This window comes from Silurus aristotelis (genome assembly GCF_946808225.1).
Source record: "Silurus aristotelis genome assembly, chromosome: 14".
Lineage (NCBI taxonomy): Eukaryota > Metazoa > Chordata > Actinopteri > Siluriformes > Siluridae > Silurus > Silurus aristotelis.
The window spans coordinates 1,294,179-1,307,117 of NC_139587.1; the positions used below are offsets into that span (position 1 = coordinate 1,294,179).

Here is a 12,939-nt window from a genome sequence, read left to right on the forward strand (position 1 = left end):
TTGTCGATTCCAACTTTAACCACTAGAGGCAAAATATTAAAAGCTACTTTAAAGAAAAAATAAATGCACTCTCTCTCTCTCTCTCTCTCTCTCTCATATATATATATATATATAAATTAAAAATTTAATCTTAAAATCTCTTCAGTTTTAATATCCCATCTTTATATTTATTTTATATTAAATTATTTTCTCTATTTGATATCATTTATTTATTTTTATTATTTTATTTTTCAATAAATTTTTATGCTATACGGTGCATGGTTATATATTTGACCGATAAAAGTAAAAATTTATTAATCACGTTAGTGTTCTTTATTGTTTTATTTATTTTTTTATTTACAGGAGAATTAACTTGTTTTTGGATGATTAAAAAAATTCCTCAATGTCTGTTCGAGTGGTTTTACCCTCCGCAGCTGCAAATCTCCAAAATCATTCATTTCTGGGTTTTTTAACAGCAAAGGATTTTTTTAAGTGTTGCTTATTCTCAGTTCTTTATCCAGCCGAGGCAGCTGTATGGTGGTCAGAAAGCTGTGTGTGTGTGTGTGTGTGTGTGTGTGTGTGTGTGTGTGTGTGTGTGACCTTCTTTTGGAGTGTGTGTGCTTGTGAAAAGAGAACAGCACGCTCCTGTCGATAGCTTCTCTTTCTCTGACACTGTCAGGGGCTAAAGGCTGGAAAAGGTGGAGAGCAAACAGCAGCTTGCCAAAAAAAAAAAAAAAAAAAATATATATATATATATATTTATATATATATATATATATATATATATATATATATATATATATATATATATATATATATATATATATATATATATATATATATATTTTTTTTTTTTTGTTGTTTAAATTAAATGATTTGTCTCACTATACACAAAATCCACCTTTTACTATACAAGAGAACCTTCTCAGAACATTCAGGAGGACACGGAGTTTAGAATTTTACGTTACAACAATAAAGTTTTTACAATGTTCTCTATGTCATTTATCTATTTGAGACAGCACTTCAAGGACCCATTAGATTGGAGAAACTTCCATCAAACAAAGAAGAAACCTGATTTTCTGTTCCTTCAGCATAACCATAATATTGATGTTCTGTCCATAAAGCTGCAGAACATCAAGTTTCCAGGGTTTTTTGGAAACTGGTTTCTTAAGGACTCTCATTGTTAAAAAAAACAAAAAAACAACAACAACCAAAAAACAATGTTGCAAGAAACCTGTCAGGTTCTCTAGAAAGTCAGAGAACTTCTTGAACAGATGTCCATCTTCTTCTACTTTAAAAAAAACGTATCCGACACAAGCCGTGTGAAACATAGAACCCGGAACATTGAGAATGTTTTAAACAGAGTTCCTCTCAATGTTCTCCCTCATGCCATCTCAGGGAGTTTGTCCTTCACCACCGTTGCCACTGACTCACTCATTAGGGATACACTTTCAATTATAATAAACAAGCTTATAGGCACTAAATGTATACATTCTTTCATAAGTGCTTTATCTCAGTAAAGCTGCTTTGAGACAATGTGCATTAATGAAAGCCTTCTACAAAAAAATAATAATATATATTTCAATTAATTACATTTATTGTCATGCTGAAACATGTTTGGGTCTCCTAGTTCAATTGAATAGAACATTTCATGCTACTGCATCTAAAAAAGTCGTATACAATTAAACAAATTAAAATAAAGCTGAACACAAAACAAAAAGACTAAGAAATTAAAGCTGTAACCCGAACATGGACCATGAATAGCAAGAGGAACATGGAGCTAACATAGTAATAAGCAGTGAGACGATCTTCAAGTGCTAATTATTGTGAATGGGAATCAGATATTTACATTATCCAGAGCAACCTACAGTTATCTCAGTTATACAGCTGAGCAATTGAGAGTTAAGAACCCTCAAGGGACCAGCAATAGCAGCTTGGTGGTGTTGGGAAAAAAAAACAAAAAAAACAATGTTACACAGTTGCACAATAAACTTGTCAGGTTCTCTATAAAGTCACAGAACTTCTTGAACAGATGTCCATCTTCCCATGAACCATGCTTTTTGAATCAGTAGTCCAACATCTTATTCACGTTTCTAGAGTTGGAATGGTTCTAGATCACATCTAGGTTTTTTTATTTGAAATTGATCTTCATCTTGTCTTATTCTTAATTGCAATTGATCTAGATCTTGTCTAGGTTTCTCTGTTGGTAAAGAATCTAGTTCTGGCCCAGATTAGATCTCAAACCTGTCTTAATTTCTTAGCTGTAATTGATCAAGATCTCAACTTTTCTTGACTAAAGTTGATCTAGATCTTGTCTACATCACCTCCCCGGATATGCAAACAAACAACTAATCTTGAGGTGCAATGGATTGTGGGAAACATTGTCCCTGCCCATAATCTTAAAATAGTTGCTTTGGATAAGGACATTTGATAAACATCTGCAGTTCCATCATCCGTGGAATTTATTTCTCCTTCTTGGCTGTAACTTTTTCAGCAGTGTATAAAGACGACTTCAGCATCACGTACCTGAGGCATCCTTGACTTTCCTCAGCTGTTTAGGGAAAATAAAATCAATGCATATCTCATAATTCATTCATTAACTGCTGTGCACAAACAAAATCCTGTGTCCCAGGGGCAAACAGTGCAGAAATCCAGGCAGGAAGTAGTTCTCTCAGGGCTGCTGTGTGTTTATCAGGGATTGGAAGGGAATTTCAGTCGTTTGTAGTAACATAGAAACTCATGCGGTTCTTACTGAATAAAATGATTTCAGAACTCCAGAAGTACAGAATGAAATAATCCTATCATTTGTCCTGGGAATCTCACAGCTTTTTATTTCCACCTTATTTCCATGAACACTACATGAAAATTCTGTCTCTAACAGGAAGTGGGAGATGAGCGACAAAACAGAAAGTCATGTGACGTGACAGCTGAATGCAGGAACAAGCAGGATCTCATGGTCTTCTCCTCCAAAGTCCAATCAACACACACCCATATCACTCACCATTATCACCCACTTCCTGTTTCTTCAACATGACCAGTATTCTGCAGTTAACAGGAAGCGAGTGATCAGCACGCAGGAAAGCAGCATGCTAACACTTCGCAAAGCTTTTGGAAGGAGCAGTGTGTGAGGAATAGTCATACCTCATCATTATTAAGCCTCAAGCTTTAAGGCAGCGCATTTCCATTTCCATTTGCATTTCCATTTATTCATTTGGCGCGTACTTTTACACAACGTGACCTACAAGTGAAGCAGTACCTGAGCGGTTAAAGCTATTAAGGAAACCAGCAAGGACACAATGCTTCCGGAAAAAGGATTGCAGTAAATACTGAAACTCAGAGCTATAATAATAATTGTTGGAATTGGACTGGATCTAGATCTTGTTTGGATTTCTCAGTTGGAACAGATCTATTTCTCATCTAGGTTTTTTTTTTTTGTCAGAATAGATCTTGATTCTTGTTTTGTTTTTTTTTTTTTTTTTTTTTTTTAGCTGGAATTGATCTAGATCTTACATTTTCTTCATCTAGGTTTCTCTGATAAAATGGCTCTAGAGCTTGTCTTGGTTGTTAACTGATTTTGATTTAAATCTGAACTTATTGTCACTTGGAATGAATCAAGATCTTGTGTTAGTTTCTAGAGTTGGAATGGATCTAGATCTCATCTGGGTTTTTTAGTCGGAATGGATCTTGATCTTGTTTTAGTTTCTCCCTTGAAATGGAGCACGGTGCAGGTCAGTCTGAATAGGTGTCGGTATTTTCTTGATTTCAGTTGGTCTGGTTCTGGTTTTGATTTTATGTGATCCTGCTCTTAACAAAATAAAAATGGAAGGGAAAAGTTTTCACAATTTACTGGTTCTCACTAAATAATTACAGAGGGTTCGGGGTAAAAGATCACTGCTGAGTCCTTTTCAGATTCTCAGCAAAAGCTAGAAAATTTGTTTAATGCATCACTGGTCACACACCACCTTCCTGCCTTTGAACATTAGGCTGCCCTGCTTTAAATATTGTGTGTGTGTGTGTGTGTGTGTGTGTGTGTGTGTGGGGGGGGGGGGGGGGGGGGGGGGGTGCTCTGTCACCCGCTAAATAGATTGAACTCATAAAGTAGAAGCCATAACCAATCTGACTCTAAATGTCCATCATGCAGAGAAACTGCTGACTCCTAGACTTTCAAGGTAAAGTGGTACAGCCAGGCACTAACTGCCCCTCTGCCCCCCCCCCCCCCCCATACCCCATCCCCCCGCACCGCTTTGAATACATATTATAATCCTTAAATATATTTTTAACACCAAGTTACAAAAAATGATTGTGCTGGATTTACACATCCTACGTGGATTTGATGCCGAAGCACTAGTGAGGTGTAACATTTCCTTTCAAGATGCCGTGACATTACTTACGCAGGTGCTCGTTGGCGTCTCAGCCGTGTCACGTAAACAGATTGCTGTAATAAGTATTCAGCAAGCTTTCATTTGATCAGCAGGTGTTTTCCTGTGCGCTCATGTCCCGTCTGTGTGCTGGAGCACAATGACTGACATTACGTATACTAGCGAGTGTGGCTGTGAAACTGTTTCTACAGCGAAGAAAAAAAAGTTTTTTTACTCACAAGAAAACATCAAGCACTTTATCCATAATTGTAAACTTTTAAGGAGTTAATTCTGAGCCTGGGGGATTTTTTTTTTTTTTTGCAGCCATTGAGGTATTGATTGGATTCATTGGGAAAGTGTTAATGGTGGCGCAGTATAGATGGTGTTTAGAAATCTACTGCAATAAGCCCAGGGCTGAATTCTCCAATCTCACACAATTAACTCAGTCAATGTCAACAAAAAGTGCTGCCTGTGTGTGTGTGTGTGTGTGTGTGTGTGTGTGTGTGTGTGTGTGTGTGTGTGTGTGTGTGTGTGTGTGTGTGTGTGTGTGTGAATGTGTGTGTGTTGAAAAACTAAAAAATGCATACTGTGCTCATTAGAGAGTCTTTAATTGACATAACCAATAACTATACTGTCACTATCGATCTAAAAGAAATGAATTTAATGAATAATTTACCGAACACACAAATCCCAGTTCACTACATCAATAGATACTTTCTCTATTAGGTTCAACAAAAACAGCTCCCAGATTTATAAATTTTATTTTTAATGACACTGTAATAGAAAAACAATCAAGATCAAGTTGGGAACAGTAAATCTGCTTCATCGCACCAGCACATTGTACTGAGACATGGAGGTTTTTATTCTTGACTTCATTATTGTTTCATTTTAATGAATAAACAATTGAATAAAAAACAGGGATTTTAAGACGCGTAAGGTCCCCGTGAACCCTCATCAGAAAATCAAACACATTTTGCTCCAAGTGGTTTTTGATTCTTCTTCTTCTTCTTTCGGCTGCTTCCATTAGGGGGCGCCACTGTGGCTCATCTGTCTCCATCCCCCCCTGTCCTCTACATCTGCCTCTTTCACACCAACTACCTGCATGTCTTCCCTCACCACATCCATGAACTTCCTCCTCTTTTCCTCCTTCCTGGTGTCTCCATCCTCAGCATTCTCCTACTGATATACCCCATGTCCCTCCTCTGCACATGTCCAAACCATCTCAATCTCACCTCACCATGTCTCCAAAACGTCCTACATGCGCTGTCCCCCTAATAAACTCTTGAATCGTTTCTTTTAATTTGGTGTAAAGTTCATCAGACTGAGCTCCTGATGTTTCCTGAGCATTAACGAGCATTAAAGCAATTTCAGAAATAAATAAAACAGTTGATGCCACTTTCCTCCTCCATGCTTCCTTTCTGGCTAAAACTGACAAAAAGACAATCTCCTCTCCCACTTCAAACACACCCACGCTTCTTATATGTTTCGATTTTTCTTCTAAAACTGTTAAAATTCTTTAGGCCGACTTTGGTGGCCAGGAGTGAGGGGGCACCAAAATATAACAAAAACTACACGCTGGAGATGCTTGAACCCTGAAGTGGTTTCACTGTGGTTGTAGTTGAACATCATGCACAGTTCAATCACATGATTGATGTAAAGTTATACTAATGTATTATACTGGATTTAAGCTTTTAAACCTTGCTTTTGGTCTTCCTATAAAGCAGAACAGGAAGCTCCAAGTTTCCTTCTTTTTATGTGTTTGGAAAAACAAGCTAAGACTTTCTGTGTTTCAGCAGAAGATGGTGTTTTTATCCTTTCAACAACAATACATCCATCCATAAGTGGTTCTTCACCAAACTGTTACAGCAAGGTTGGAGGCACACAATTATTTTGCCTTTACTCAAACTAGGAGACCCAAACCTGTTCCAGCATGACAGTGCCCCTTTGGGATGAATGTGAACGCTGACTGCACCTCAGGCCTCCTCACCTTCTTACCTCCATCAGTACCTGCCTTTACTAACACCCTTGTAGCTTTAAATAAAATTTAGTGGAACATCTTCCCAGAAGAGTGGAGCTCATTATAACATAAATGTGAAATGTGATGTTCACAAAGAAACATAAAATAAATCTTACATCTTAACTCAGGTGTGCACAGACTTTCGGCCGTATAGTGTATATGTAACTGCTGAGAAATTGAGAGAATGTAGAAAGCAGAAGAATAAATCAGAAGAACAGATGGATTTCACATGAAAGAAAGAAAGTATAAAAGAAAGTGAGAGGGAAAGAAGGAAAAAAAAAACATTTAAAAAATAATGCACTTTTAGAACAATCAGACTGAACCTGACTACTGTGTGTGTGTGTGTGTGTGTGTGTCTGTCTGTGTGTGTGTGTGTGTGTGTGTGTGTGTGTGTGTGTGTGTGTGTGTGTGTGTGTGTGTGTGTGTGTGTGTGTGTGTGTGTCCTACTGTGCCAGCAGCTTAAGACTCTGCAGGAGGGAGTCTTTAGACTCATAGGATTTAATGTGCAGGCAGTCAGACTCGGAAATAAGGACACACACACACACACACACACACACACACACACACACACACACACACACACACACACACACACACACACTCTACAGAGCTGCATGTGGTATTAAATAAACAGTACTAAAGTGGTAAAGTGAATCCAGGTAAACACACGTTGGATGCAGTATATTGGGATTTATTCTGTACACACGGGAATCATGGGTCATAAAATCCGGTTCCGTGTTCGCCCTGGAAAATCCCCCTGGTTCAAACCCTAACTCCGAGGAGATTTCATTAGTTGCTTCAGCCTTTTATAACTCGTGGTAAAGTCAGAGTCTGGAGCAATAGGTCAGGATGTCAGGATATCAGGATGGAAGCTCTGGCCAGTTCCTCAGACAGAGGAACTCTGGAGACGGCAGCAATACGTCCTGTAAATCAGCGCTCAGTTCGGGAACGAGCTGCTCAGTGAGACAGAACAACCCTTTTGGACATTGGAAAGCACACAAGTGGATTCATTAAGTTTAGCGCCTGGTACGGAGCTTGTTATGCTTGTTGTAACAGCGCTGAATCTAAATGTGAATGATATAATTACTAAACCCCTAGCGGCTGAGAAGAAGCAAAAACAACGGGATTGTGTAAGAAACCAGATACCAGATATTCATATACATATTACAGGATTATTTACACTATTATATACACTATGGCAAAAGTTTGTGGACACCTGATTGCTGTGTGGTTCACATTCATCCCAATGGAAGATGCTCAATAGGGTTGAAGCATACAGCAGGAGATCTTCCACAACATCCAACCCATAAAAAGTATATTTTCATGGAGCTGGCTTTGTGCACAGGAGCATTGTCATGTTGGAGCAGGTTTAGGCCTCCTAGTTCAAGTGAAAGCATCCTATACAATTATTTCAGGCAGCTCCAGAACTTTCCCTCTTTAATCATCCTCCGTGTGGAGGTATTTGGAGAAGGTACATCTGTCCGACTTGTTTTTTACTTCACCACTCAGCAAGTTTTCTACCTTGGCTCCCGGACTCATGATCTGACACAGATACGTTTCAGATGATATGTGAAGTGTCAATTGCTTCATTGCTTTGTTTGCGTTCTTTAAAAGAATTGGAACTGATTGTGACAGTGAGTGATGTTGTTCAGCACTGAAGAAGAACTTCTCCATCCTTAGTTCACAAAGCACACCAGGAAAGTGCAATCTTATAAAAATAATCCCAAACCTGAGTGTTTACACTCAAAAATAAACACAGTGACATACGGCTATTTCAGTCCGAATTAAAGTGTGGGCAAACAATATAAAACACTTCCTGAGTGTGTGTGTGTGTGTGTGTGTGTGTGTGTGTGTGTGTGTGTGTGTGTGTGTGTGTGTGTGTGCGCGTATAACAGATGGAGTGTTACTTTGATTTATTCACATCCATCTGTGTGCCCATTAGTGCACTTTATATATAGGTAATTAGCAGGAATGTGCGGTTTGTGTGTGTACACGTGTGTGTGTGTGTGTGTGTGTGTTTGTGTGTGTGTGTGTGTGTGTGTGTGTGTAAGCTTAAACATACTTGTTAGTGTTGTCTTTCTTTCTTTGTTCTTTCATGAAAACACATATTAGCAGTTTCCTAATTAATAATTCAATCTATTTCACAGCTCATCATCCTGATTGGTCAGGTTCAGGGTGATGGGCGGGGTTTAGGGTCATATTTTCTGTTTTTTCCAATTTTTATTTGCCTAATTAATTTTTCATGAAATGAGGTGAAACTTGATAAACATGGAGCTGGGAAAACAATTCCAATGCTAATTATGTTCAACACAGAATCATTCCAGAATCATTCCAGAATCTTTCCAAATCGTCACTTCATTCACTAATTATCCAGAGAAGACAAAACAATCCTGATGGAGCAAAGCAGGTCCACATGCTACAACCACTTCATCTGGACACACAAGCTATACACCAACACAAACACCACTTTAACTGGCTATACAACTTCCACAAAAACACACACTATTTCCAACTGCTAATAGAGACACAAAAGTACGAGGTGATCAGTGATGGTTTATCCGATCAGTAAAATCTGACTACGCATCTTTAATCCACACGCTGACTCCAAAATGAAAAACTATTGATTCCATTGTTTATCTCAGTGCTATAATGCTGATGAGAGATTGAAATCCATTTTGCTATAAAAACACACCACCTTGTGAGTCGGTGCTAATTGGTGAGATGGTGCGATCTCGTGTTTGTGAACGTGAGAAAGATTTGCCCCGCACTTTGCACATTGTTACAACGATGAAGCTCTGATGAAACATTGATGAACAATACAACATTAATCATGTTTGCTAATGAGTGTCAATAGTGCAGCTGATTCTACGTTCACGTTAAACTGGATATCTTGTTTTTTTCTTTACGGTTTGTTCCTCCATCCACACTGTAATAACTTAAAAATAATTAAGAACTGAGGAATTTAAAGCAATTCGTCATTAAAGAGAGAAGAAAACTGAAAAACATTTTTGTTCATGTGATATATATATATATATATATATATATATATATATAAAAAATATGTAACTAATGTAACTAATCTTGTTACTTAATCTGGTAACTTGCAGCTACCACTGCATCTCATCTCATCTCACATTTTTTTCTGCTTTTGCTTGAAATCACATTGAGCATGATTGAGATCAAAAGTAAAAAAAAAATCAACACAGGTTATGAAATGATCGTTCTTTTTCTGTGCAAGTGCAGTGCAGGGATGTGAGCGTTTTCAGATGTTTCAGTCCAGACATGCAGAAATTTAGTGTTTTAAAATGTGGTCTTCAGATCTGCCAAGATTAATGTGGATGTAGCACAATTCTCTCTTTGCACATGCATGCAGGACACCTTGATTTTTACTGATGTGCAGAATTATTTATTCATCTATTCATGAGATTTAAACAAGCGGAGGCTCTCCAGACTCCACACCCTGAACATCACTGACAAGAACAGCCTTATTGTTGCTTTAACATGAAACATCATCATTAGATTATGTGCATGACTACATTTATTTATCTACACTGTATCTCAGAGATGTAGCAAAACAACAACTATGTGCTGGGCTAAGCGATATAAAGCCATGTCTATGGTTAAAAGGTATCTTCTGCTCTCATCCAGCCAAACATCATCCTGCACAGTTTCTGGATTTTATTCTCAACCTAGTTTCAAGTTTCCAAATTCACTCCATAAAGGTAACTTTCAAGCATCAATAATATTTATTAAGGTTTTTTTAATAGTTGGAGCCATTTGACATTTATGGTATTACTTTTACTTGAGTATCATTTAGCAGTTTAAGGAACCTGGCTCAGTTTTAAGAACTTCCTCCAAACATCTTGTTCCCTTGAACTCACACATTAGACACCTCGAACAAGATTCTGGATTAAGGACCTGCTTCTGCTGCATGTCATTTCAGAGTCTGGAACTTTTCCCAGGAAGTAGTTCTAGCTGTATAAAACTGTAGTAAGTGGGAGATACCAGGGCCTCTGTGCCATTCATTACACCATGCAATCTGTTGTGAATGCTAATCAGCTAGCCAGTCTGGCCAGTCTCATATTCATTTGTTCTGATCAAGACCAAAATACAAAAATTTGAAGGCAAGTGTGGGTTTTTAACACAAGACTTCTTGACTTTAAACTTCACCATGCTTGAGGGCTGAAATCCTTCATTAACAAACAACAACAACAACAACAAAAAAACATGCTTTTATTATTTTAAGAATAAAAAAAATTAATGAAATTTAAAAAAATAAAGGATTAGCAGCATCTTGTGGATCTTCAAACCTCTCAGGCTTAAAAAAATGTCTAAATATTTAACATTTTTCCCTCTTTTAGATCATTGCTTCGCACTTATGTGATATTTATCAAGCAATATCCTTTGATCCAGGATAAGATCCCCAGACATAAAATTAGCCATGATGCCCTCACAGGAAAAATATTGATTTGATATCTAAGGTGCATCGATCGCTGAAGGGCTACAAGCAGAAATACGGGCCTCATTATTCCCTCTTCAGAATGGTAGTTCTCCTTGAGCATGTAAAATTGCTACTTTTAGTCTTACAATGGCTGTGTTTTTCTGATCTAGATCTTCAGGTGTAAAACAAGAAAACGTCCATTGGCTAAAAACGATCTGATCTTAAAATGTATGAATGTCTGATTATAGTGAAATGTGTGCAGTAATGTTTAAAAAACGCTTTGAATGAAAAAAAAAAAGAGTATCCTTCAAGGATCACAATGTGAATGATCTTCCATTAAAAAAAATATAAATAAATAAAGTTCAAGTTACTGCATACCTCCACTAGTGAATGTGTGTACAGACTAGAGAGATAGAGGGAGGGGGAAAGAAAAAAAGAGAGCAAAAGCGAGAGAGAGAGAGAGAGAGAGAGAGAGAGAGAGAAGAGAGAGAGAGAGAGAGAGAGAGAGAGAGAGAGAGAGAGAGAGAGAGAGAGAGAGAAACAAAGAGATCTTTCCTCTCAGATGTTCTCCATCTGTGATGCAATCCACTGTAACTCCAGACCCTGATATTTACAGTCATAGAGATATGAGTCATAAAATCCAAAAACACGAGTTCTATTGTAAACACCGTGACCCTGACCACCCTGGAAATGATTCATTTCCAATTACAGCAGGTCCCAAAGCCATGCAATGAACAACAAATCAGTTCCTGATCTTATTAGATAAAGCAAACTGTAGCATCTTATAGCAGCTATAAACAGTCTTTCCCTCTTCAGCCTCTTTAGTTTTCCTTTCGATTAAAGGTTATAAGAACAAAAACCACACAGTTCTCTGCACTGAGGATAGTGTATATACAGCATTTAGTTTATAGAGAGGAATGTACAGAGCACGTAGAGTTTAAAGAGTGTATAGAGTGTGTAGTGTTTCTAAAGTGTATATAATATAGTCTAGATAGAGTCTAGATAGTGTATACATTTTATGCATCTAAAGGATATACATTGTATAGAGTATCTAGAGGATATAAACAATGTATAAAGTATCTACAGTGCATAGAGTATCAAGAGGATATTGTATAGAGTCTAGAGTGTATGTAAAACATATAGTGTATCTAGATATGAAGATTAGATATATCTAGATTATATATTTTGTATGTGGTATTTAGAGTGTATAAAGTATCCAGAGTGTATTCACTGTATGTAGTATCGAGAGTATATACAGTATATAGAGTATCTATAGTGCACACAAAGTGTATAGAGGGTTTATGATGTATAGAATGTACTGAGGAAGTCTAAAGAGTATCTAGAGTGATTCCTTGCGTAATAGAGTGTATAGAGTTATAGAGTTATAGATTACTGTACAGTGTAGAGGATGTAAAAGTGTATACAGAGTATAGATTGTATAATGTGTACAAAGTGTACTGTATATTGTGTATATATTATATATAGAATGTAAATCACATATTGAGTGTGTATAGAGTGTGAAGATCATATAGAGCATGTTTTTCATAACAGCTGTGTTCGTTTTTAGTTTTCTTCTGACTTACCACATAGAAGAATGATCATTCTTTCAGCCATGCCGTAGTTTCCTGCTCATCAGTAATTTCACTTTTCCTCAGTCAGACTTTAGATCTGAAAATGGAAAATAGAAAGAGATGTTATTATAAGAAGTATATAAAAAAAAAAAAAACGATGTAAAAAAAAAAAAATAAGTGAAGAAAAAAAAAATATTAGGCAACAAGACAAAAATTCATGTTGGATGTTAAATATTTATTCTTGAAAATATGGAAACAGAGCTGGGCTTGTTATACTTTTTGCAGGAATTTAAATGCAGGCAATTTGTGTTTTTTAATTATTTTTATTTTTATTTATTTTTTATTTATTTATTTATTTATTTATTTATTTATTTATTTATTTATTTATTTATTTGGTCAGAAGGACTGGCTGTAACTTGGATAACTTACAGATGACTTGCTTTTGTTTCTTATTTATTATTTCATTGGAGAAACTGATTTGCTGGGATTTAAAAAGAAAATCAGGTCACTTGATGAAATCATTATCCAGTGGACAAACTCAATGACATATCAATCCTATAGTCAGATGGTGTG

At 36.8% G+C, this 12,939-nt stretch overlaps 1 protein-coding gene across 7 annotated transcripts in view; it reads right to left on the reverse strand.

Moving 5' to 3' along the window:
* Positions 1-12,939, reverse strand: part of lingo2 (leucine rich repeat and Ig domain containing 2) — a 230,230-nt gene that overhangs the window by 77,306 nt on the left and 139,985 nt on the right. For all 7 annotated transcript variants that reach the window (XM_083559794.1, XM_083559792.1, XM_083559797.1 and 4 more), the window contains one exon: positions 12,379-12,463. The gene's annotated coding sequence lies outside the window, so the exon portion shown is untranslated. The remainder of the gene's footprint in view (positions 1-12,378; positions 12,464-12,939) is intronic.